This window comes from Bombus vosnesenskii, unplaced genomic scaffold (genome assembly GCF_011952255.1).
Source record: "Bombus vosnesenskii isolate JDL3184/JDL3185 unplaced genomic scaffold, Bvos_JDL3184-5_v1.1 scf7180000013316, whole genome shotgun sequence".
Lineage (NCBI taxonomy): Eukaryota > Metazoa > Arthropoda > Insecta > Hymenoptera > Apidae > Bombus > Bombus vosnesenskii.
The window spans coordinates 1276160-1301209 of NW_022882962.1; the positions used below are offsets into that span (position 1 = coordinate 1276160).

A 25050-nucleotide genomic window follows, 5' to 3' on the forward strand; every position below is an offset into this window, starting at 1 on the left:
GACACAACCTGACAAACACGAAGATGGTATCCCACTGGGGGTAGCCACCCACGTGATAATCTAACAGCTAAAACATTCTACCAAATGTCCAAACTGGATAAATTGTGAATGTAAACGATTAAATAAAAAAAAAAATATGTGACCGATCACGATTTCTCCTGTGTTGCCATGGTGGTCATTGGTGACCGGAGCGCTTCAACTTCTTACAATCGTAAAAATTGTATGAAAATTGACAGTCAGGGCATTTTGAATATAACCGATAAATAGAAGATACTTTGAGATAAAAAGTGCCCCATTGAACAGTTCAACATTTTTATTAGAACATCTACAAAAAAAAAAAAAAAGAGAACAAATCTTGTGTCTAATGGTGCACTGTGTTAAAACACTGTGGCATCCTCAGGGAAACATGTGATTTCGGCGTGGCAGTCAAAGTGTTAAACGCAAGTGGTATAGTAATACTATAGTAATAGCAAAATACCGTGGATTTACGAAACGGCATCGTATTTGACAAGAGCGATGAATAAGCAACGAATAATACATACGCCGGAATAGACTGTCGACAACGCGGTGAAAAATATCTGGTACAAATGTTACTAAACATATGTGCATACATACGAGTAAATCGCTCGCAACTTTGAACTCTCTTTTGTGCGCGCCTGTATGTTTGAAATAAGCAAACTTATCTCATCATCGAAGGAATTTTTATCGTTGAAAATTTTGAAATTCGTATTCTGGGACGATAGGAATCGTTCGAAGTTGACAATCGAGAAAAAGATGGTACGAATACTTCCGCGATTCAGTGTAATTTTTTATAAGTAAAATTCGCGCATTTTCAACCTTCTGTTCCCTACGTCCATATATTACAACGTGTACGTTATAATCGGCTCGAGCTAACAAAGACTTACAGTAAGGTAAAGTAAATGTTTCTATTAAAAATTTCACAGATTACAGAGTATCGCCAAATGAAGTTGCAGCGTGTTTTGCGAAAAAACACGTTCTCGTTGGTGCAAAGCGAACCGCATCCGCGAATCGTTACGTCTGACGTAATTTTCGTCGAAGATCGTGCCGTGGATCGTATCGAAAGCAAACATTGCATAATAAACTTTCAAAAATAGACAGGAGAACGCGTTGGAATTGCGTAGTCGGTTCGTATGTACGTACAGAGAAACGAGGGTAGATGGACTGGTATTTATTCATTGGAAAGCAATAGCGAATGAGTGGGTAATGCATGCGCATCAAGCAGTATGATGTTACAGTTCACAGTTTGCATATTAAAAGCTTCGATGAGGCAAGATAACGCGTTTGTTCCGCGTTGCGTGTTTGTCGTTCTCCATCGTAGAAACTTTGTATTGTCTATATCGTTGTTGTAACGTGTATTCTGGAATAGCGTTCGTGTATCGTTCGTCGTTGACGAAGTAGAATTTTCATTCATCATGGAAAAGCGAAAAGAGAAGGATAAATTAAACGATGCGTCCTCATCAACCTCGATATTTTCATCGTTGATATTTCGTTAGCTTTTTTCCATCATTTCTCTAGCAACGTGCCCCTTTCGATACGTACGCGTTCATGCGTAAAAACAGGACACTCTGTATATAGATATACAGATCACTCTGTATACAGATTCTTCGTTGTTCAATGAAAATTAACTGACGTCGAAACGAAGCAACTCATGGAATGATCGTAACAGTAATTACAGAGCGCAATTATCGAGTTTTATAATCATGCAATGCCAGGTTGCAGTGAAGTCGCTGAGAACGATCGTTATCGACTTTTACGGCACGATTTTATGGACAGAGGGAGTGTCCACCGAGACTCTGCCTTACATCTTGGCTATCTTTTAGATATTTGTCGACAATTTCCAATCCATTCGATAGGAAATGCATTTCGTTTCACTCCCGTGCAAAATGTTCTAAGTTGCGTTCGTTTCTCAAATTAAACTACCATGAAATATTCTTTGCAAAAATTCAACTCGAAGAATCTTCCAACTCGTTTCCCGCATTTCTGGTAAAAGGAAGCTGACGTTTGCGTTTAAGGGGAAGAAGTTATAGAAATAAATGGCGATATAATACGATACAGAAGATCGATTGGCGCGTCGTTACGCATTTCTTTCGTGTCGTGGCTGCCTTAAAACTGTTAAAATATTTAGTTTCGTCCCGTCGGTTCTTTCTCCAACGACGTTTGTTCGAGCGGAAAGAAAGAAAAAGTGCGGTGTAAACTGGTTGTGTAAAATATTCACCGTCGTAAGAACGACGTGACGCGACAACGGTTTAATTAAAATTCCATCTGACCTATTAGCAGCAACTTGATCGCGAAAACTGTTTCTCATTCACAGGACTGGTAATTTCACGCCCAAGCTCGATTTATAACGCCTACCAAGCGTTCAGCTATATCTGCTCTTTCGCCCACGATAAAAGCGCAGAGCCTTTTGCCGCAGTCTTTTAAACCGTTCAGCTGTAAGCGGCTTGCCTGAGTTTAACTTCAACTCCCGTCCTTTCCTTGTCAAACTTTATTTGTTGCCGTTTACGCCAAACCTCGGGTTCGGAGCTTTCTCTCTGCAGTTTCCTGAAAAATCTCGAATATATTCCACTCGGTACATTTGCACGACGCAAAAGACGAAGGGAAACGCGTTAATGACGCCCGCGTTTCTATTATATTCGCGGAGAAATACGACAGGCAAACTACGGTTCTACGATGACACGACGCGACGTTCAATTTTTTAAGAGCAAAAAAAAAAAAGCTTTCCCAACGAAAGCAACGCGTGAAAGCAAAGCAAAGAGGGAAAAGTTTGGAAGTGTCGGAAAATAAAAAGTTAACTTCGTTCGACTTTGATTTCTTGTTTGTTCCTTGTTTCTTGTCGTCGTTGTATTTTTTAGCTCCTTGGAACATTTTTGCAGCTTTATACGTGACGCGTTGTACTCGCGTAAATTGAGGAGGACGAGAGAGGAGAACGAGAAGCATCTCCCTTTCTATCGCAGATTCGATTTGCGCAACGTTGTACTTGTTACACAGGTCGGTCGCAAAGATGTTCACGTAGCCTTCAAATATAAAACATCGTAATTAGAACGTTGGCTGTACGAATTTTGTTGACACATTAGGACGCTATGTTGTGGAAACGTAGCACGGTTTATTCGCTTTCATCTTTGTTAAGAGAAAACGACTAGAAAGATATAAAATACAGCGTGGCAAAAATTATATACGCCTGTTATGTCTACGTGAAATCATAAAAATACTGTCGAACCTGGAGAGTGAAGCGAAAATCTTCGAGTTACGGAACTCTCGACTTATCGAAATTTCCCAGGGAAAGAGGTTTAACGAACGAAAATTCGACGTACAGAGACTTTGTGCACGATTATATTCACCTTTGCAGAAACTGTTAGTATCTTCAACTTGCTTTTAGAACTCGTTTCAAGTACATAAGTGCGTAAATAACGTACACAGGTGCATAAATGTGAAAGTTAAAGACGCGGGGATGACGACAATTACGCGTTCAGACGATTAGCTTCGAATATGCACGTGGTCGAAGCACAAGAAAGTAGACACACGGCTTGTATCGCCTTACGTTATCAGAGACAATCCTAACAGTTAGAAGAAAGGAAAAAATATCGAGTGTTCGATTTCTCACATTTCGCGACAAACCGCGTAGCTGATACGATTTCGATTCGTGTTGCAGAGACAATGGCGATAAAAGTTCGTCTCGTAGAGGTCTGACTATTCCAAATTCGAGTTACACAGGTAAAATAATGCCTCTGGACACGTGACAAATAATTCCAGTCGAAGTAAGTTTTATTTCGACTTCTGGAGATTTTCCTAGCGGAGCGGAAGGGAACGTACAGAATTGTAGTCTTACGGAGGTTCTCGAGTTATAGAGGTTCGACTGTAACATCTCCTTGACGTTAAAAAAAAATGAAAAGTGTCGTAATTTCCGATGTGAATTCTATCCCGAGATTTCTCTGTGTTAAATACTGTTCTAAATTCCTTTTAGAAATACATCGATATTTAATGCTATTCATACGTAAATATAGATAATACTGCGCCCAAGCGTGTTTTTAGTTTCTTTGGTAAGTCAGGCGCACAAAATTCGATAGGCGTATGTCAACTTTTCGTGATTGACTGCATGCACGTTCTAAAATAGTATTCTGTGTTGCCACGACGGAGGATTAAACGACGTTTATCGTTAACAAACTCCGTCCAATAGTACTCGTATAGCGGAATTATGTCGTATTCGTTGAACGAGTGCGATTTAAATCGTGATTCGAGACTTTTTACTGGTATTTCAGCGATACTCGAGTTTGCAGCATTGTCTCGTTAAAAAGGGGCGTCTTTTCTATCGATCAACCGTGTATTTTTCTCTGTGATTGCTGTATTTACCGTTCGACTAACAGCATTGTTTTTCCCAGTGGTATCATATTTTTTCGAATCATTCGTTCGTTTGACGATCTTATTGGATCTTTCTTCTCGACACAACGGCGTTTGTAATTCGTCGTATTGTTTGAACTTTGAGCTTTTTGCATCGCGATCGGATTCCATATCCGACTATCTATCGAGAATAAAGCGAACGCCTTCAGCGACATTATTCCGCAGGACATTTGCCACGGGTACGCCAACCAATCGACGTGACCCTGCACTCGTATGCATCGATGCTTTTCGACGACCGTATCTTTTTATTCCGATCATTCGACCTCCGTCTACGCTTCTTTCTCCCGATACTTTCTACACAGTCGTTTACGTCCCATTCCCGTCCTACTGACTCACGTTTCGTTCGATCTCTATCTTTCTCCACTTTGACGTTTGATTTTTTACCGATAGACACGATGACAGGTGATAATCAATTTGCAAATTCCATGAAAATTCTATGAAAATTCTACCAAAGTTCTACCGCCTACGAAGACTCGTCGATGCAAAGCTGTTGATTTTTTAGTTTCGAGCAATTCTTCCTTCTTAAATGTTCAAGAGATGCCAACGGAGAAGCCTTTTTCGTTTCAATTATCTTTTATTTGCGTACTTTATTCCTATATCTTTAGATCCACCCATAAAAAAATTTTGGTAATTTTTACGATTTAGAATCCAGAAATATCGCGCCCCCGTTAATGTTCGCTGAATAACTGCAGATATATAAAGATTTAAAGATTGCAGGTTTATAAAGCCGCGTAGTGCGATAGAGAGCAAGCAGCCATTTATTTTCTCTACCAAACGTTAGGATAGATGTGAATTTTTGCGCCTTAAAATCTCCCATAAATTCATAGAAATGCACAGAATCTAATAAGCGGATATCAAAAGGTGCAACCGAATTTTCACCAAAATATTCCATATATTCCGAGAGGGAAGAAGCAGCAGCTTTTTGAAACGCAGCTATCTACTTGTTAAAACGAGGCAAGACGGGGTCGATGAATTTTTTTCCTTAAGCATAATTCGTTCATCCAGACAGAGATATTCTCGCCGGTATTATTTCGCGGGGATAGGCAAGTTTTTCTCGGTTTCATCCCTCTCGTGCGCTGTACCGCGCAAAAAGCGTAGCTGCACGTCCGGCGAACTGGTCGTTCCCTCGGAACTTTATTTCTCAGATTTTTCTACTCGCACGCGTCGGCCCATGCACGTTACGAGCGCTTCTTCTCGCCATTCTGGGCAACCGAAATACGCCAGCAACTTTCGCGAATCTCGTTCTTGTCGCGCGTTTTTCCCCGCAACTTTCGCGAATCTCTTTCTTGTCACACGCTTTTTCCCCGCAACTTTGACTCTTGTGCAAGAAGCGGTTCGTTATTTGCTGTTCGTCGTTGCCTCGTCTAGCGATATCGGTTCCCATTCTCACGGCTTCTTTCGTATCACCGCGATTCTTCGAACGTTTGCAGCTTCCCGCGCTCGTTTCTCACCTTCTTTTTTAATTGCGGCAAGTTACGTGCAAGGTGCGGATCGCGAATGAATTATTTTTGTTGAGATATGTATAATTTTCTGTGCTGCACTTGCTTGTATGTGAGTGTCGGTGTGTGGAGGTGTGTGTGTGCGCGGCGTCTCGAAAACAGACGAGTGTAAACTAGTCGGTCGGTTAAGAGTCGGATACGGAAGAAAGTGCTGAGACGCGTGCAAGTGTGTATCGATGAATATATAAGAAATCGTCCATGAAATAAATATATTACTATTTTAATATGAATCCTCAGTGTAAATTTAGCGTTCCTATAACATTATTTCGGCTTCAAAGATCCACAATTCTTAATAATTTTAGTCTCGCACGCTACGTAATTACCGCACGCTCAAGATGTCTGAAGCGTGTTTTCGCGAATTGTAAAGACATAAATAGAAGAAAAAGACGATCTCGGTAGCGTAAGATTGGCCGATTGCTTATCAAATTTTAAAATTGCTTGCCTGTAGAAAAATGTAAAACGTGATTTATCGTGCGATTTTCCCCTGTGATTTTGATATATTCACTGCGTGGAAACACAGCGGAAAATAGATTAATTTATCTTTTAGCGTAACAAATACAACGAGCGATAAATTAAAACAATTACAAGTTGTTAGAGATGCAGAAATATTTGTTTCGTTCTCGATACTTTTGTATAAATATTTCACGATTTTTAGAGTAGAGTCATCGTTGCGTTGTGTTCAATCGCCAGTATTTTTTATTAAATTCTGATTTGCCATTCATAAACGACGATATATGGGTTCCGTATATCCTTCAACTGTTTCCTCGCTAATATCGTCCGATGTAATACTCCCCTTTGCTACCAAAGGGATATCTACGTTTAAGGTCGAAAACGAGGTACCTAGACTACTTATGCAAATTCATAGTTTCATAAGATACAATTAGAAAATGTAACCTGGGTAGATATTTTACTTATCAAATATCGTGGAAAGTACATAATTTGCATATTTCATACATTATTTTCCATAGTGTACATTCTGTGTCCATTTCCCATAAATGCGTAAAAATCCGCACTTTAATTATTGCCTTGGCAACTAAGTGATTGCGGATTTTGTCAATACTACCTAATGGCAAAATCCGCAATCACTTAGTTGCCAACCCAATACGAGAAACAACCGCGCAAGTCGGTCAAAGGGATCGTTTTAAGCGTGTTTGAGTTAAACGAAAAATTCCCAACTAGGACGGAGTAAGCGTAAAGATCGGTTGGGAAATGGGAAAAGTAAGGCGAAGGGCTCGGAAAAATTTCAACCTTAATCCGGAAGCTACGTCATAGGAGGGCTGGAAACATTCGAAACAAGTATTAATTAAGCGCGATCGGGCTATGCTTGATTACACGTTGCGCGGTGCTTCAAACGAACCGTGATTTCGTGCATCAGAGGAAAATTGCTTCTGAAACATTTCGCCCGAATCGAAGGAACGTTGAATAGCGGAGAAAAGAACTGGGACGCGTATGCGGCTGCCTGTGATTGGAATAAAGGATGAACCTATGAAAAAAAAAAAAAAAAAAAAAAGAAAAAAATAGAAGGGAAGAGGCGTAAGTGAGAGAGGATGAGTGAAAGAGAGAAGCACAGCGTCACCCGAATGATAAAGCGAAACGGTAGCTTTGTTCTTTCTTTTCATTCAAGAAATGAATCCGGCAGCGTCGCTGAAATATCGTTACATTCCGTGTTACGTTCGAAATTCCATCGTGCGTAAACTGGCTCGCAGTGAACGGCATGTAACGTCGAAACGAATAACGCGAATGCGGTTATTAACCCCTGAAGGTACGATTTTTTTTTTTTAGCAGAATTGGCTATATAATAATTTTTTTGTAATTCTATGACGCCCTACACCTTACGTTTCTGATGCAATAAGAATAACGAAATTTTGGGAATCGAGTTGAAACGAGCGGAGAACGAAACTAGAATATTCATCGTGACGTGGCTACTCGCAATTGTCGCGCATGCCAATCTAACAGCTAAATTATTATTGTTCGTGTCCCTCTATCGTCGTCGTAATCGCTTCTTTCAACAATTTTTCTCTTTAAAAGAATCTTCTCGCATCGACTGCTCTCGTTACGCGTTAAATAATCTTCTTTTGTCACGATCGTAATAATATTGACAGGAAAGTTATAAAATGGTTAAATAAGTTCCCAAGCGCCTAACTGGATTAAAGTACCGCGCGTCGGAGTGGTCAGGAAAATTTAAGTTCGAAATCCTTGCGCGTTGAAACTTCCCACAATTATTAAGGTATTAATTCACTTTTTAAGCTGTTTCAGTCCTCGTACTTTTTGCAATTGCCAGACGATGAAATGAAATTCTGCGCCAGCTTGCCGTTCATCCCGTTGCAATTAACTTTCTTGCGTTCGACGTCGAATATTGTTGCAAATAATCGGCTGACACGCTAACTTTCGATCAACTTCAACTACTATGAGTCTACTATACTATTGTTAATCTACTATACTATTAAATATAAATCCTTAACTCGGAACTAACGTTTCGTTACAATCGCGTCATGAGGAACTGTTCCGTTTAAATAACAGCTATAAAATTATTAAGCCTTTCAATGTACGTTAAGACGATGGTGCGTTGTAACAACCATGTTGCAAAATTGAAGAAGAATTGTTTCGCGTAAATTTTGCATATAATGCTGTAAAAAAAAAGAACGGTACAAGTTACATTTTATGACCACTGTAAATGACGTAAACGACTAAGAAAGAGTTTGTACGAGCATCTGAACGTTATAGGATAAATACCGATACATTTTTTAATTATACGCGATATAATGGTTAATAATTGTGCGATCGCAATTGTTTCTCGAAGCATCGTTTTATATCCAGTATATCGTAGAATGTTTAAAAATTAAAAGTTGCGTAAGCTAGATGAAAGTTTGTATCCGAGGAATAAGGTTATTCTCACCTTGCTAAAGTATCATACGTGCGCATGTACTTTAATAGCTTTGCCTTAATGGCTTGAAAGTTCCTCGTCGTTAACTCGGCTTATTATTAGAAAATACATTTTTGTACGTCGCATGCTGTAGCAAAATACGTTGGAATATTCCTATTGTCACATAATAAGTCGTTGTAGCCAATTGCTATATGTATCATAGTGTAACGAAGTTTTCACGTATACGCTATATTGAACATAACATAGTTTCAACCAGTTTACAAACAACTACGAATTCAGAAATACTTAACGCGTAAAGCACACGAAGCACGTACCTGGTCCCTAAATATCTCTGGCATTTTGAAACGAACGTCTCCAAGATTTCTCGTAATTTTAAAACAAACAAAAGGTACACGTTGGAATATTCGTCGTTAACTTGGCACGAATCATCATCGATACTCGCCGATTTTCCTACGAACGAAGAAAACAAGTACGAGAAAAGTTTCAGAATGTTAAAACCACGCTATCGCGAATTACGAGCATAAGAAAAAGTAATCTCAATACGTAACGAAGAAAGAACATTCGAATTCGTTTAGCGTTCTATTAAAATCTACGAAAAGAACGCTCTGATTTATTATATCGATTCGAGGTAATACTTGAAGCGTGTCACGATAATTAGACTGCCGGTGTTAACGCAAATTCGTATTTTTACGAATACCGCAAGAAGGAGTAGGACCAAGGCCTGAATTTCTCTCATTTAGCGAATATTACATAACGAGTATGAATATTTTACATATTTTCATGCCTCGCGCAATTTATGCATTTTTCCATTCTTCGGTTTCTCATAGACGCAAAAATTAATAAAAATTAATCCGCCGCCTAACGATAACTAAAGAATGTCCAGTTGGAATCTCCAGTTGGATCGTTGCAAATATAGTCGGCCGCCACACTGTCCCAAACTGTCGGAAATAACAGGTGGAGAATTTTTCGAAGAGTAACGATATAAAAGCGTTACGAAACCGGGATGACGATAAGCCGATAATTGGTTGAACATTGAAATCGAATCGACGTCAGGGTCGTTATCGATCTTAGCGAGTTCCTATTGTTTCTCGTAGGAACCTCCAGTTGTTGCAAATATATAGGTAACGCTTGGTCGACCCGTCACGTGCGCCGAATTCGGTTTGGAAAACAAACGTTCAAGGCTGAGAGGAACGTACGAAACGAGCGGCTAAGGCCGTTGGTAGGACGTGAGACGAGTATTTGCTGCTTTTCCATCCTTGTCGCGGTTTCCCGCCGACACGAAATATCCAACAAGAAAGTCAGCCAGTGTAAATGTTAAAAGTTGCGCGTGAATTTGCATAAAGCCACGGAACTTCGGTTTTGCGGTCGGATGTCTGTACGGATACCTGGGAACTGGGCCGAGGGTGAAACCTACGGGAACGAGGAACCTTGGAATCCTCGTTTCCACAGCCTCCTCGTACTTCTTCCGTTTGGTCCTGCTCGTCCTTCGCTGTCGCGCGCTTCTTTGTGCGTTTGCTCTTGTTATCATCCGGCTGGCTCATTTGCACAGGCCACCTATGCGGAAACCTGGAATATTCGCTGGAAAGAACCGGTTTGAATATCATGGTAATTTATCATGTTTTGCGTCGTACGAAAGAATACCTGAACGTGGACTTCCAAATTAAATTTGCTATTCCGCCGCTCTGCGAGGTCGTTGATCGCGTTACGTTCCAACGTTATGTTTGACCCTGTAGCCGTCTATTTTCATATTTTTCAGTAGAAAATCGCGAACGAAGGTCGTATCTTCGTATAGGTGTATCATTAGGAAGTATAATTAATACGAGCGTACGAAAGAAAAATGAGAATGGAAATCAACGGTGAAAAAGGATGTATTCTGGTTTATTAATTCGTAGCCTGTAAACAGTGGGCCGCGCCAAAATTAACAGAATATGCAGAACGCGATTTCTACCCGTTGCTGCAGGTCTAACGGATATGTAAACCCTAAATTAAACAGAAAGGAGAACCGATAATCAGTTAAATAATTAACGTTTAATTAATCAGTTGAATAATTCATCGAGACAAAGGGGCGCATTTATAAATGGCAAACATTTGCTTAATATTGTCGATTGAAACGGAGTTCCGTTGTTTCGTTAAACGTAATGTTGGAAATCTAATTTAAACCGGATGCTATTTCCCATGAATTTCTTAAGTTTCTTTCTCGGGCATAGTCAAAGATGAAAGTGGAGAGAAACTTTCAACCTTGCTTCCTTCCATCTAAAGTTGTTCCACATTCGCGAAACTCAAATGCGAAAACGAACCGCGAATCGATCTATTTCCTTTGTTACACAGCGCTGTCCTTCTCTCTCCGCTTTCCAGCGGTTCTTGCTTTATGCGGATTGGAACGGCTGGTTAAACGAAGCTAAGATCTCTTCGGGCTTTCGCGTAGACCGCGCGCGCTGCTTTTACCCGTTGAGTGTATTTTTGCCGTGGCACGGCGAATGTTACCGCGAGACGATATTACTTGGTGGTGCGCGCGCGTGCCAAAGAGGGTGAGATTGTAAAAAATTCTGACCTGCTTCCGACGTGTCGTTCGTTCAAAAAGGAAGTACCACCGAGATCGTGACTCGGGCAGTGGTTACACCGTGACCGTATTCGCGGCAAACTTAGGCTCTTCTGGTCCGTCGGGCTTCCAACTAGTTCACCGACATCTGATAGTATAGTGAATAAAAAATAACTTGCTCGTCTGTATCTGTTGTAGAGTATTTACGCTCTATAACGATACGATGTAGAACGTTGACCTGGCTAGCAACCTCGATCTCTCAACGTGCAATTTTCTTTTGCCTAACTGGCCAAAAATTGTACGATTCTTTTCCGTGGAATTGTGTCTTGACTATGTAGCAATATCTATTTTTTTTTTTATTTCTTTTATAAATCTGCCTCTTACTCGTCTTTCGACGCAATAAGATGCAAAACGCTGGGTGTCAAGCGAATGGAAAGCCTTTATTAGTACAAAAGATGAGCCGCCGGCTCTTGCACGGACACGAGCTTCAAGACGTTAAGACGTGTAGATGCGTCGTTCGATGAGAATTTCACTGGTAGATATGTTGGAAAATTTGGAAGTAAAAGACGAGCTTTTTGAAAGTTTACATATCGATTCGCATTCGATTTCATCTCGTTCGAATGCTAATTAAAAGATGTATATATATAAATAGTTGTTGGTTTTTTGATCAAACGCAAGAACCGCGTAGGAAAATGCGCGATAAAATGTTTGAAACATTCTAGTAAAATGGAAGATAAAGACACTAACGTCACGGGATATGAAGTAAAATACGAAAAATGACGGTTTTCACGATGCACGAACGGCGAGCGATCGTTAAAATTTTTTATTCGCAAACGAGACGCTTTATACGTCATACGTAGCATCCGCTTTCTGTGTTAGCATGAAAATAGTGGCGCGTTTAAGGATGTAAGGAAAAATGCACGGGCACGCGCTGCTCGTTTTCCTCGAGAAAAAAATCGCGCGTTATGTTTCCGACGGGAAAACGATATTACCGAGCTGCAGGATACAATGTCATTATGAAGGAGCAAGAGAAAAGTATCGTTGAAATTTTATATCAGTTCAGTGTATTTTTATGCGTACATAAAGGTAAGAATATGTAAGCATACGGTAAGGTGTATAGGTCGATTCTAAGTCCATGTTTGGTGTAGAAATACGCCAGTGTATTCGACTTTAGATTTTTTCATCCCATTTATGGGATTACAGTACAGTTACAGTACAGTTCGATATGAACGTGTCGTTCTGCGATTTTTTAAAGAAGGTCCGTTTCATCTCTTTTTCTCTCGCTTTAAACATGCAAGTATCCCATGTGTTATACGAGACGAAATAGTCTAAAAAATAGAGTGAAACAAAACTTGACAAAAATACACTATATTTTTCATAACCAAGAGAAATACGTTTATTAAAACAATAAATAATTAAGCAGAAGTATCACGTATTAACGTTAGGTGATATTTTCCTCGTCATCGTTGTTAAACATCGTCGCGTATCGAAATATCCTCGTCTCCTGAGCTCCGTTAATTTATGTACGATTTCTATGTATATCACTTGCAAAAAAGATCACCGACATTTTACCAGACGTATATATCGTCTATGTTGAAAAGACCTTCGAGTACGAAGAGAAATCGATACTCCAGGAATTAGAAATTAATTAAAAATTTCGATATTCGACAATTCCGAAACGCAGATTTTCTCGATTCTCGAGCTGCGTGAAAGCGAAAAAGTGGCGCGTTGTGCGGGGAATACCTTAATACGTCTTTTGAAATTTTACCACTCTTGTAGTTTAAGATCAGCCTGTACTTTATGAAAGTTAGACAGTAGCTGGAAAAGAAACATCGTACTCGTCTATAAAGTTACCCGGTGGCAGTGGTAGTCGGTGGAGAGAAAGTATTGTTGAAATTTTTAATGCGACTGCCGGCTCGTTTCCGCGTTGGAATTTTATCCTTCGTGCAGCGCTGTGGCTCCAGTTGCTTCTCCTCCCTTTTCCTTCCTTTTCTTTCTCAACGTCGTTCTTCTTGACCGTTGCGAAAGGAGTTACGAAAAGCATCGGTTTTACACGGCGACGTTGTCCGAGTGCCAAGTTGCAGCTCCAGCTCGTTCGCGATCCATTTAATTGTCCGATGCCGGCGGTGGCTGTGCAGCTTCCAGCCTCGGCGCAAATTGAATTTGGATCCTGGTAATGCACGATGCAATTGTTATAACCGAATTGCTGAATAAACTTTTAAACGAAACGATGAACCGGTGAACGTCTCTGCCATTTAGAAACAGAGGAACGCGTTTAGCCAAGCAACGAACGCGAAAACGCTTAACGTCGAATCGTTCATTGGAAATTTCTCAATGATGAAACGGAAGATCCTTTCTTAGAATTAATTCCACGTTTAATCGCGCCGTAGATTTTCAAACGATGAAATTTCGCCCGGTTTTTTCGCCACTATTCTAACTTTCTTTGATATGAGAATTTATGTAATTATATACGACCGTGGCTCGTGCTATTAAAACCAGTCGTATCTCTTTTCTTTGTTGCAACCAGAAAAGATTTTAGACGAGCAACCATAGAATCTTAAATAACATTTTGAATATTTCATCTTTTCAACAAAGAAAATTATCAACGTATCGTAAGCTTGCCTTTCCAACTAATTGTAAAAACGAAACGCCAGTAACATACGATCGTGGTCGTCCAGACTAACGGAATTTTTAATTACTTTCAATCTAAATGAAACTTGTAATTATCGTTGACCGGCACACGGACGCGTGTTATACCTGGAATAGACGGTAGATGACTCCGTAAGAGGAACTCTGGAAATTCATAAAGCTTTCTCAATTGGACAGCAGATTTTTCTGTTTAATTAAATTTTCGTTATATTTAAGAAACAGAAAGAATCTCGCGTTTAATTTTCGAGAAATTTTGATCACGTCCGAAGAAGAACCACGTTAAAGTAAATTTTTAACCGTCTTGGTCGACTTCAGCTTTTTGTATCGTCGAATTTTGCCTGACCTGATTTTGTTAATCGAGATATATCCGTATTAGACTCACGAATACAATTAATGCAAGTTGACTCGCGTAAACTGGATGTTGACTAAACAAGAGGTTAATTGACCGTGCTTTCAGATGGTACATATACCTTGTCCGTGTTGTAGTAATATCATAACCACTTGATCTGTTTAGTATGATTCGATTAGCTGAACTTTGACTTTGTCGCTGCTAATGTTTATCGTTGTTATAAACGTTAATACTTGTTAAATCGTTGTAGCGTTCCTCGTCATTCTAGTAAAATTATAATTTCATCCTACGCTGGATTTACGTGCAGAGATGGTCGACAGGAAAGAAGATCGATCATAAGTCAGACGCAAATAAAATAGATATTGGCTTGGCAACTAAGTGATCGCGGATTTTACCAATACCACCTAATGACAAAATCCGCAATCACTTAGTTGCCAATTCAATAGATACAACGTCTAAGTCCACTTAGATGCGTTTCGTACTTCTTAAAGTTTGTTTCCACGTCCGTCCTGCTACTCCTGAGATCCTACGTAATTAAATAAAATTTGTAAATTTCGATGTAATAATCGTATTGGCCATTCTGACGATAGATTGAGCTAATTAATTGTTTGTTCGGAAAGACGGTCGTTTCATTCGAGTACTCGAGAAACGAGCGATATTTATCATTTAAGGAAGAGTAGTAGGATGAAAAGCTTTATTTTTGCCGATGCTTTTATCGAAATGTCAATAACAAATAACAAGTATAACAAGATTCAAAGTTGAGCCGCGTATCCATCGTTAGTCGAAGGAATCGTAATTGTCGATCGAATGGAAAATAGATCGTCTTGAGTGAAATAAGTGGAACAAAGACTATCTAAATCGAAGGAATGCACTTGACAGTCTAATTATTATAGACGGCCATGTTCTTCGGGATATATCGGGTGATTATCCGTGTCTTCTCCTTTGCGGATGTTCCTCGTTTCGTCTTGACCTTTTATATTCTTATTTCCCTTTTCGATAAAATCTTTTAATATCCGATTCCATTATCGACTCCGGGCTTTACAAATAATTTTCCGAATCTCCGATTTCGATCACGTAACGAAATTTTGAGAAACTTTAGACGCAGTCTATTAAAAAAAAAAAAGAAAAAAGAAAACAAAAAAGTTTGAACGATTTATGCGTTTTCGAAGTTTGTTAAAACTTAACGTATATCACGCACGCGTATTCTAAAATTTAATTAACGTATAATTACGCAGTGAAGTTAATAATGGTTCGACACAAAGGGCATTAGGATAGCGTGATACTTATTCGAGATCAATGCTCCGCTGATTATAATTAATTTACATGTTATAATTATACGACGATATAATTGTACTACGGTAAGAAGAAATTGTTACGAAGCAAAATAAAATTATCGCGAAACGTGGTATCGTTGTATAAGAAAGACAACGTTGCTTACGATGAATTTCATCCGATTTTAGTTATATTTCCGAAGACGTTCGTAGATACAATGACCGGATTCTTTTTATCAATTTCGATAATCGACGTTGGAAAGAAAACTTTGGACCGAGTTAGCGGGGGATTTGAACGTCGGACTTCGTTATCGATTCGAAGAAAATCTACATTTTGATGGGATCAAAGGAATCGTTAACGAAGAGGAATTAGTGGGAAATGGAAAACATAGCTTTCGCCATTATCTTTGATGCGATCGTTTCTTCGAATTTACGAAGATAGAAGGTGGAATTGGCAGAAATTTAACGAACGAACTTAACTTCATTTGAAATTTTATTTCCCCGTCGATGTACACCGTGCAGCTCCCTAATTCCCTTATTTCGTTCAGAGTTGTTCTGGCACAGCCACTCGAGAATCGAGAACTAATTAAATTCATCAAACCGCGTATATACCTATCTCGTTAGATCGAAAGGATCGGAAATATGAAAGCCGCCAGTGCCAGCTCTAATCTTCGAAAAGTAAGCACGAATTTCTCAGACGTTATTCGGATGTTCTTCGAGCAGAATTCGGAATGTCGAAGAAAGGGACGAAGAAGCTCAAAGAACTTGCAAGTTGTCTAGAGTTTCGTCGAATGACGGGCTGAAAGTCATCGTTGGTCTGGCGGATGATCTCGAAAGCACAGAGGATCGCGCTCGCTGCTTCTCCTTTCGGACGAGATCAAAGATATTTCGCGCGAGAATGCCACGACGTTAATTCGAAATCGTCATCAGACGATTCTATGTTTACCGTGTGTTTACGGTGTAGCCGAGTTTCTACTTTGCGGGAAATTCGCCGGCGCACAACGTGTTTTCCTTCCTATTTTCAGAGAGGCGAACTAATTTTTGCGCGAGCCAGTCGACACACGTGCTTCTTTCTTTTTCTGTCTATTTCTCTCTGTACCTGCATTCTTGCGACGCTTTTTACGTGCACCACGTCGATTTTTATTTACACACACATCAAGAAATTACGCACACCGCAAACATTTTCGAATTTTCCAAAAAGCTTCTTCTTCCGTATGATATTCCGAAAAAATGTTGATATTTACTTTGTGTTTGATATTTACGCCGGACTGCGGATTTCTGTGCAAATTCATATCTTTTCGAGGACAACGACGAGAATAGAATCTTGCCTAGGCATTCGTTTCACTTACCGAATGTCATAACCGATGCTATATATTCCACATTTTCCCTATATTTTTACGTGTGATCCGCATTTTCCGGATTTTTGCAATTTTTAATTTCCTGCGAATACCTAAAAACCCGTCTGCCTGGATGCGACCAAACGGTTGTCCTAATTTTCTCGCGAATCGAAGCTAACGTCGAGTCCATCGACTCTTTTTTTCGCTGTCGAGCCAAAATATTCAAAACCCATGTAAATTAGAACTTGGAAAGCGCGCGTATCTGCTCTCGAATGATGCTGTCGCAGCTGCAAATGGTCTCGAACGATAACGAATTAAGGTAAAGCATACGTTGGTGGTGGAAACGGCTGCAACTCGCTCGGACGTCGCTATACGTCCGTTAATTGCATTAACGTGACTCGGTATCGTTTACGTTTAATCCGGAAATGGGTGTAGCACGAGGATGTCGGAAACATCGTGTTCCGCGAATAAACGAAATACACTGTGTTTGCATCCCGTTGCGACGCAATTTTCCTTTGAGAGTTGACCGAAAGGGGAGAGCGGAAAGGCAGCTAGTGTTGCCATTTCCCAACGAATTTCCTTGCGAATGCGACGATCGTCCCTTGTTAATTTCGATATTCCAGCCACCCTTGTGCGAGATTATGCCCAGCGTTCTAATCTTATCGCGAATTCACTGGATTCGCGTACCTCGTTATCCGTAAGTGGAATAATTTTTAAATAAAAATCGTAAACCTCTAGTAGAAAATATAGAAAACGAACACCATTCTGCAGGATGATTAAAATTTATTTCCATCAGAACCGTGAAAAAATATAAGTTACATCCAGTGCGAGTGAAGTTTGACGAATCGAAGCTTCTCGCTACTAGTTTGGGATCGTTACAATGATCGCGAAGTAGCTTCAGTTTGCTACTTACGTACTTTGAAGTGGTGTTACCGTTGGTTTTTTCGCGGCTATTGGTTTCTATTTTTCAGAGGAGAGGCTGGCAGTTTCGTCGTTAATAACGTTAGCACAGGCTGTTCAAGTTAATAAAAGCACGGCGCGTAATTTGCGATAATAGGGGAATTTTAATGGGCGCTTTCGGAATTTAATCTATTCGACGATATCGCTAACACAATTAAACGTATTTATGAATTTTATGTTTCTCGGGGAATTATATACTCGTGCGAAATTACTTGGCGATTATATGGAGATATGCCGGAGAATTAAAATGGATCAGTAATCGTACAAGTTGTGCGTCTATTAACTTTGCAAATAGAGCTCTGTCGTTATATTTGTTCGTGTATGAAAATGAGCATGGTCGAGGTAAAAAGTCGAGCGTAGCGAAGGTCTGGAGTTTTAGAGAATTAACCGTTTATGGAATTTACAATAAAACAGGGCTGAAAGCTTTTTCGCTAACGTCGACGAACTGCTTAAACATTTAGCGTCTCGTCCGAAAGGGAATGTTTAATGTCTTCGTTTTGTCGCGCTTCAAAGCGAAAGATTTAATAACGCGAGTAAATTTTGGCCTACAGCCGTAGTTGTATATCTGGAAATATAATTTCAAAAATTGCATCTTCTACGACATTTTATTTCCAACGAATTTCACGATATAATCGCGAATAAAAATAAATAGAACGATAACCAAAGTGGCTAATGAAGCAAGATAATCCAATACTCCTGGAAATTGTCTACACACGTGTAATATATTACACGAAACATTTTGAATCCATTCGACGCTGTAACGTGAACAAGACACGACCGTCGTGATTGTATCGATAAAATTAAAAATGGATCTGAAAATGTATATAGAGGTTTGAAAATATTTATTCTTTTTACATTATATAAGTCAAAGTATTCGAACAATCAATCATTCGCTATATTAATAGGCCATAGAATTTAACGAGGCCATCTTTCGTACTAATCGCATATTCAAATATGATATCTATGCTGTATGCTAATTGTTCACTTTTTTAAATGTACGTTTGCGATAAATGTCTTGTAACTTCTATATATATTCTCGAATTAGTTTCAAATTGTACGTTCAAATATGATACGTATGCTGTATGCTTCAATTTTTTAAATGTGCGTTTACGATAAATATCTTGTAACTTTCATAGACATTCTCGAATTAGTTTCAAGTTACAATCAGGACCGTCGTGTTTTATTAGAACTTCCCAAAAGTTTCGTACAACGCGTATATTTCCAGTGGCAAATGTTCCAAAACTTTCGTCAGACACCGTACGTTTTGGCGGCCGTACCTTTTGACACGTTCGATACGAAGCTAAAGAGATGCGTGAAAATATCGAGGAACGTGTGTATTCCGAGATTATAGAACGGTATATTTTTGGTAAAACGAGCGAGGCTGCCGAGGCCAAGGGCAAATCTCAAGAGAAGAAAAGGGGAAGAAATTGTCTGCGCAGTATGTTATTCAGTCTCTGACTTTTTTATTATTCTCTTCCAGTCTGTTCAAACTTTCTTGCTCTCGAATTCTATCATAAATTCAATCATCTCTCCCTCGGTTTCGTGCCCACGTCAGTCGATTGCGAGATTTCTGTTTATAAAGCTCAGCCTGCCGTTTGAAAAATTCTACGAAATAATTCGAGAATATAGCGATCTTTTGGCGATCGCTCTTGTCCCTATTATCACTGAAAATATAATTATCGAATTCATCTGTAAGTATATTTACTTATAATTCTCGATGAGAATTGATTGTAAAATTCATCCAAATAAAAAAGAAACTCTGCAAGAATATATAAGTAGAAGAGCTCGTCTGTTTTAAATTTAAGAAAAATACGTTATATTCGAGATGTAAAAAAAAAAAAAAAAAATGGCACAAATCGTAGAAAAAAAGAAGAGAAAAACTGCTTGAGACAGGAACTCTTTTGGTAAAATTCTTCCACGCGAGATTATCGGTGTATCCTTCTGAGAGATAGAACGATTATTTGGTTCGCAGTAGCAGTTAAAGCGGTTTCCTTTGCTAAGGGCAGACCACGGTCCTTTTCCGCCGTTTACACGCCCCATCGTTTCGCCTTATCCTTCATTTTCCTTTAAAAGAAACGCAGTTGTGCGTTATACACCGTCCTGATTTAACATTCGACAGAGATTAAAAGCATGGAAATAAACGTGAAACGGCGTCGTATCTGTGTGCAAATGGAAAACACAATTTCCCTTTGATTACACGCTCGTCGGACGAATGTCGACCATCGCCAACGTTAATCTCCATAGATTTTATCGAATTTTCATGGAGAAGTGCATCAAGCATCGAAAGTACGACCCGCAAGATCGTCGTGGATCGTCGCGAACGCGTAATTTCCTGATCTTATGTGGAGGAGCTGGGCGAAAATCGCTGGAGAAATATATCTAAGCATCGTTACTGATTTACGGTTATAAAAAATTTACTTGTACGAGCAACAGCGATCGTGTTTCATTAAGCAACGAGCGAAGTGAATATATTTACGCGCGATTAAAGGCGGAATTTTAATTATCCTGACGCCATAAGTTAATTTGTACCAAAAGGGCGTAGCTGGACGACATTCCTTTTTTTTTCGACACGATGGGAAACGATTATTTTACATTTTCTCGTCGATTTTACATCGTGCAGGAAAAAATATATATACACCTTTGGTTAATTAATTTTCCACCGACGCATTTGCGTTTTATATTAAAAAGAAAAAAAAACAGTTCCGAGAATCGAACGACTAAGCAAAAGTTCGAGCATTACCCTAAATACTTTTCCAACGAAACGAAAGATTTTCAACTCTTTTTGACCGTTTGAAATTCTGGAAAATCAGCGGATAAAATTTTACGGATTTTATACAGGAAAGTTTTCCCGTAAACGCTCAAGTATTTTATGTCTTTGAAACGATAGTAATCATTTTATTACCCATCCACGGAACCTCGATTAATTACCGTCAAATTTTATTCCGTTTCTCTGATATTCGAAATATTCTAACGATATTCAAATAGTGGAAAATGACGGTGAAGCAAACGTATAAGAAAAAAAAGAAAGAAACATTTCTCTTTCGCTACAGCAAATTTAACTTGGAACACTGAGATACGCGCGTAATTTACTCGAATAGAAACGATCTAGTTGAACAGTTGAGCAGAAAGTGCAAACCTCAGAAACGACCTCGTTTGTATGCGCATGTCTTGTGTGTGATCCGGATATCCACACTATTTTGCATCACGATACTCTTCTAGTCCGTTCCGAAGAACACGATTCGATTTGCGATAAATTTAATTTATTCGGTTTATCGTTAGCAAAGCGGAAAACGATGAAACTTTACGATAAAAGTTTTTGAATGTAACGAGAAGAGTTCCCTTTCGCAAAGGGAACGTTTCAGAATGTTTACGTGTAATTACGCGCCATGCGAATAGTAATACGAAAATAATTTATCATCGAACGATTAAAATTAAAAAGCAACTTACGCTTTTGTATTTACTTTTCTACGTAAAACTCGCTACGCATCGTAGATTTATACATTCGCGCAAAATATTCGAACACTTGCCGTAAGAAATTTTTATTTCCATATTATGCGTATAAAACATTTTTCAGAGAAGAATTTCCGCTGCGACGAAACAGAAATAAAGAATTAAATATTCAAAATGTTTAAAATGTACGTACGAACCGTGTATGAATTCGTGGTGCGGTTAATGAAATGCACAATCCATGTCATCGCGTCACGTCGTTATGCGAGTACAAGGACAGAATAAGAAAATAGTTACATAAGTCTGTATTTCATACTGACGTCGGCAACATGTGAAAAACGTTAGTACGGGCCGAGGTACGGAGCTCGCTGTCACAGGGTTAATAGAACGTCTCCAGACTTATGTTTATGTAATACTTTTTTCTTAGATCCACTAGCAGAATGTACTACGAAGAAATGCACGATTTGCTCGTTCCAATATTCACCGTATGGCAACTACTTCCTAATAGAATATCGAATTAATGAGAATTAAAGAGAAAAGCTTCAGACCGACCAAAATTTACTGTCGCGAATTACGAGCACGAACGATAGTTTAATATATAGAAAGAAGAAACAATTTTGACTTGTTTAATTGTTCATTAAAATCATCGAAAGAATCGCTTTTATTCCATCGATCAAAAATGATACTCGAAGTGTATCTATACGGATAACCGAACAACGTATCCGACGAAAGCCATCCTGCGTGTCATCGGGAATAATAGAGAGCGATTTAATTAATTAATTTAAGAAATACCGAATGGACGTTTACTAAACAATCGCACACACGGCTAATGCACCGGGTTAATGTTAATTGCTCTCAGGCTTACGGCGGTTTCTCGGTCAAATGAGCTAGGACATTTGCCAAATGCACAGCCAAAAGCAGGATCCAAGGGTTATCACAGAGAGAAATTATAATAATGGAGATATTAGTGAAAAAGTTATACGACAAATAGTCGTCGTAATAGTTTATAATTTTCAATTTTTTTCTCTTTTCTTCCTTTCGAAGTAAAACATCTTCTTTTCGTTGCGAATATCCCTGCATATGCGTAAGATACGTGGAGAGTATATTAACACTAGAACTACCGATAGTTAACACGAAGCTGTTTCGACTAAAACCAGTGAAAATGACCGGTCTTTAAAAAATACGTAATAATAGAATATTTTTATATTTATTGATTTATTATTTTTTTACAGAAGAAATTCCACGTTATGCGGTACATTTTTGGTATCATAAATTCATCTGAGACTATGATCCCTAAACGACGGTCGACACGTTTATAAAATTGTAGAACCAATCATTTTGACTAGTGTGGTATTTCTAGTGTTAGCATCTAGCGATCGATCCGGAATTTTCCTGATATCTGATATCGTCATATTGAATGCTACGCAGTCAAAGTTTAAAAAACGTGTGGGAAGTTGTACAAAACGAGGAAACCGGTTAATTGGGGTTCGATAAACAAATTGCAGTACCCTTTTACATTTCGACAAGTACCAGCCATTTTCACTGGTATTGGTACAAGTAACCATGATGCAAAATTATTTTAGGTTTGAATACATAAAAAACAAAATAGAATTCGTTATATTATTCCTTTAGTTATCGTTGCGAAAGTCACTACATCATTGTGGAAAAAATATAACATGAAGTAGGAATTTTAAAATAAAATTGTAAAACCAGTCGATTTGACTGGTGCGATAGTTCTAATGTTAAATTGTAAACGATCGTTAGTTTTTAGTTATGTTTAGCCAAATCTGTGGTAGAGTTTGTCTAATTCGACAGATGGCACGATGGAAAACCGTGAGAGGAGGTGCTGTTGTGGCTTCTGCAGATAGGCTGCGACGATGTAGCCGCTGTAAATGAGTCGTTTCATTATTTAAATGAAAATGCTCCTTTCGTTACGTTCTGTATAAGTGGCGCGTCGGCGCATAATTTGTCGAGCTCTTCGTTAAAAGGATTTCATCTTTTTGACGACTACAAAAACGGGAATATCGGGTCTCTCTTGGAACATTCTACTGTACAAGGGCGCTTGGTTTCACTCGTTTAGCATAACCTTTGAAATTATTACACCGGAGTTCTTAGCAAAATTAAAGTTATTAGGATCTATATCGCTTTTATACGTGTAATAATTCAAGCTAGCGCTACACATTCGGCTAACTCCTTATCTGCATATATTAAGCGATTTGAAACTTTGGGTCTTAGACGTGGCTGTAACTTTTCTGAGTATCTTAACGCGCACAGATCATCGCGACTGATACACACGCCGATAAATAAAGAAACTGGTTAATTGGTATTAACTTCTTTCATGTTCTTCGTGCCTGGTGTAATAATTATAGCGATTATATATATTCGCGTGGACATGCAAGGTCGCGAGAACCGTACAGCGACACATATTTCGCAACTATTCAATATTTAACAACGCGAAATTTTCACCTTACATTTAGACGCTGAATATTAGCGAACAAATTGTATGCTCCTTTACCCAGCGAAGAATTTATGGTATACGTCAGACGTTCGATAAGATGAATAACGCTAAAAGCGTACCTAAGTTATCCAGTGTCGCTTTTTAAAATTCCTCTCCGCTTTGAAATCGCTACGAATACGTAATAATGATCCCTCTGCTGTACGCAAAAGCGTTGGCAGCCACTCAAAAAACGCATGGCGATGAAACAAAGAGAAAAGAAGAAATGAAATTAGGATACAAAGGAGGGACGTTCCGCGGCATGGAAATGCAGCGTATCATCCGCGCGGGCGACGCGACGCGATGAAAAAGCACCGCGGAGTGGCGTTAGGGCGCAGCTGATGCTCTTCGCGCGCGTGTTCGTTCACGGTGTAAATTGCTCGTTCTATTATTCAGCCAAATGTAAAAGCCCTGTAAAGTTCGACGCGTGGTTAACCGCTCGTGTATAGTCGAGAACAACGTTCGTCGTTTCAACGCTAGAAACCCGGCGGAAACGCTTCGCATCCGCCTGCCTATTTCGCCAATTTCCCTATGCTTTTTGCACGGAAGCTATCGCGTTCTGTTCGTTCGACCGGTATTTGTCTTTTGCGGTGCGCAAAGCCTCCGTGACCCGGCAACGGCCGTTTGATTTCGAGCTGGTCGCCTCGTACCGCGCCACGAAATTGGGAAATTCCCGTTGCGAGCTGATTTTCGCGATACTCGGTTTTCCACTTTGCTTTTTGCGCGTTCATCGTCCTGAATTTTCGAGGATATCGTCGTTGGGCTCATGCGGGTAAGATACTTTTCGAAGAGGTCTTTTAACGAGTTCTGTACTTTGGAAAAATCCTGCGCTCTCTACCGGGTGTACAATTTGAATCTATAAATACGTATCACTGCTAAACCACCTGCTGTATAAAAAAAATGTTTAAACAGGGATTGGTTGGTTTCGAGGAAGATTAGTTGCAGTTGCGAGGAAGCTGCGGGTAGTCGTAGGTCAATCGTTACTTACGAGTTGTCGGGTTGTAAGTTGTGAGTCGTAAGTTGAGTCGGCAACCATCAATGTAGCCGTCTTTTAGTTGTATCACGTTACTACGTTAAGTTCTCATTAGATAGCTATATTTTTCTGTTTTCAATCACGATAAAAAATGTGTATAACGAATAAAGATCGTTATAATCCTGATTTCTGTAATATTTAGATCGACGTTCTCTCATATATCAAACAGTTC

At 39.3% G+C, this 25050-nt stretch overlaps 1 protein-coding gene across 3 annotated transcripts in view; it reads left to right on the forward strand.

Annotated features, from left to right (window-relative positions):
* The window catches only part of LOC117235479 (heparan sulfate glucosamine 3-O-sulfotransferase 5), a 150167-nt gene that overhangs the window by 79535 nt on the left and 45582 nt on the right, over positions 1-25050 (forward strand). The window contains exon 1 of one of the 3 annotated variants that reach the window (XM_033497534.1): positions 19068-19342. The exons of the other annotated variants lie outside the window; for them this stretch is intronic. The gene's annotated coding sequence lies outside the window, so the exon portion shown is untranslated. Of the gene's footprint in view, positions 1-19067; positions 19343-25050 lie in introns of those variants that run through there. 3 annotated transcript variants of the gene reach the window in all.